We start from the raw sequence: 2,227 nt of genomic DNA, 5'->3' as shown, positions 1-2,227 counted from the left end.
GGGTCCTGTTTCCTTTCCATCGACCGAGCTGCGAGGGAACATCAGGACCGCCCTGCCGTGGGTGGTACCATCAGTGCCATCGTTTGACTGGACATCATTCTTCGCACTGTCTTTCCCAGCTAAGGATGTGGCGAATACGAAGAGTATTTAACGAGCTTCTGGTTCGGTACCAGAAGAGCCCCCTTCTTGAGAGATACCCTTTGGTGGGAGAGACTCCCGACTGCTAAGAAGCTCTCTTTACTGAGGAGCACTCTCAGTTGCCCTTACTTGTACATTATGTAAATAGGCGTTGTATAATGTTTTCCAAATTTTCTTCCTCCGATCGTCCTCGTGTCTTCTCCGGCTCAGTCACGCTACCTGAATCCCAGCAGGGTGCTCTCGTACTGTGTAAGAGCTCAGGCTTACGTCAGCCGTAATTTTTTGTTGTGGTCGACTGCAGGAGAAAGAAAAAAAGGGCAGTGCTGTTCAATAGAAATTTGTGTTAATGCTTTTAACAATGGTTGTTAGCCTTTTGATAGGCTAACAACAACAAATCTGTGCTAGTGCTGCGTACGTACAATGTTCACTTGTAGGTCCAAAATAAGGAAAAACTAAAAAGAAACGTCAGAAGTGGGGTTCGAACCCACGCCCTCTTGCGAGGACCAGAGCTTAAATCTGGCGCCTTAAACCGCTCGGCCCTTCTGACCAGGGTGCGGCTGCTTTTACGAATATGTATTCAATCTGTGCAAGTGTGTGTGCATACATGTAGCGTCTATGCCAAAAGTAACCGAGCATCCGCGATGGCAGCGGGAGCGGGCTCTCAGCCGGGCGACCGCGCTGCGATCCCGGGCGTTTGCCACTGCTCCCCGGCTGCGATTGTGAACTGGGCGACGTAAGCCGCGCTCTCGTCCTCCTTCCTCGGATGATACGAAGCAGATAGTATGTGAATGAAAATTGCTTTTTTTTTCAGGGAAAGGAAATGGCGCAGTATCTGTCTCACTTATCGGCGGACACCTGAACCGCATCGTAAGAGAAGGGATAAAGGAGGAAGGAAGAGGTGCCTTTGTGGAGGTGGTTGTGGTGAAAAGCCTTTATTTAATGAAATGGGTGAGGCTCCTTAAAGAGCCCCGCATTGGGTGGAATCCTTATTCCGGGACCCCATTTGTCGAAGCCGCTAGCTTAGCCCTCTTGACCAAAGCCTCTTGGGACTGAAGGTGCGAACAGCCAAGCAGGGCCGCCTCCCATTCCTCTCTGGTAGGGTTGGGGTAGGGGGAGAGAGCTGAGTTGCGCTGGCAAGCCCAAACCATGTGGTAGGCGTCAGCCACCTCCCCACAGTGTTTGCACCTACCAGTGAACGCGGGATCGAAGTGTTTTAGTACTGCCGGGCACAGCATTGTGTTCGTGAATAATCAGAGTAGAACGCGTTCGTTTGCTTTCACCAGTCCCTTTGCAGGGGCCGGGTAGAGGCTATGCCTATTCTTATAATAGGATGTGATAGCTTTGAAGGAGAGTAAGTAGCTACGTTCAGGTTCCAAGTGCTCAGGAGCCAATGGGAACGCCTTGTGAATGAGTGCTCGGGCCGCCGCGTCTGCAGCTTCGTTTCCTGCTAGGCCCTGATGGCGCGGAGTCCAAACCAGGCAGCTGGGTGTAGGATCGATATCCCGGCTGCAGTTCCTTAGTATTCGTTCAGCTAGTGGAGTTATCCATCCAGCCTCATAATTGCGACATGCCGAACGCGAGTCTGTTATGTGTTTGGATTTTGAATCAGAAGCAGCTAGGGCGATGGCAACCTCTTCAGCTTGTGGTGTGCCTGGGGCTCGAAAGGAAAGCCCATCCACCTGTATTTCTTGATGTATGACCGCTGCCGTGCACCACTCCCCGTGGGTAGGCCCAGCTACATCTACGTAAAAGACACCATGTTTGTTGCCATAGTGGTGCGCTAAGGGTTCCGGGCTTCCGCCCTAGCCTGACGACGACCACTATAATCCTCCTTGTCCATCTTAGTGGGGAGGGGTCGAAATCTGACGGCGCGTCTCCAGAGTTCGGGCACTCGGACCCGCTCCTGAATGTGAAAATCATGTTGGATGTGAAGGCGGGCTAGCAAGTGCCGACTCGACTTTGTTTGGGCAAGCCTCGTTTTTTCATTTTTGAGATGGGCTTCCTTGAGTTCCTGAAAAGAGTTCACCACTCCCAATGCAAGAAGTCTCGCAATGGAGGTTGACACAAGAAGGTCAAGTGCCCTCTTCAT

The 2,227-nt window shown here is 51.7% G+C and overlaps 1 non-coding gene across 1 annotated transcript; it reads right to left on the bottom strand.

Annotated features, from left to right (window-relative positions):
• Positions 1 to 601: 601 nt before the first annotated feature.
• Positions 602 to 685, bottom strand: TRNAL-UAA (transfer RNA leucine (anticodon UAA)). Its single transcript has one exon. It is a non-coding gene; the product is annotated as a tRNA-Leu (tRNA).
• Between the last annotated feature and the right edge of the window lie 1,542 nt (positions 686 to 2,227).

Source organism: Amblyomma americanum, chromosome 1 (genome assembly GCF_052857255.1).
Source record: "Amblyomma americanum isolate KBUSLIRL-KWMA chromosome 1, ASM5285725v1, whole genome shotgun sequence".
Lineage (NCBI taxonomy): Eukaryota > Metazoa > Arthropoda > Arachnida > Ixodida > Ixodidae > Amblyomma > Amblyomma americanum.
Note: the sequence above shows the minus strand (reverse complement) of the source record. Positions and strands in the feature narration are given on the sequence as shown.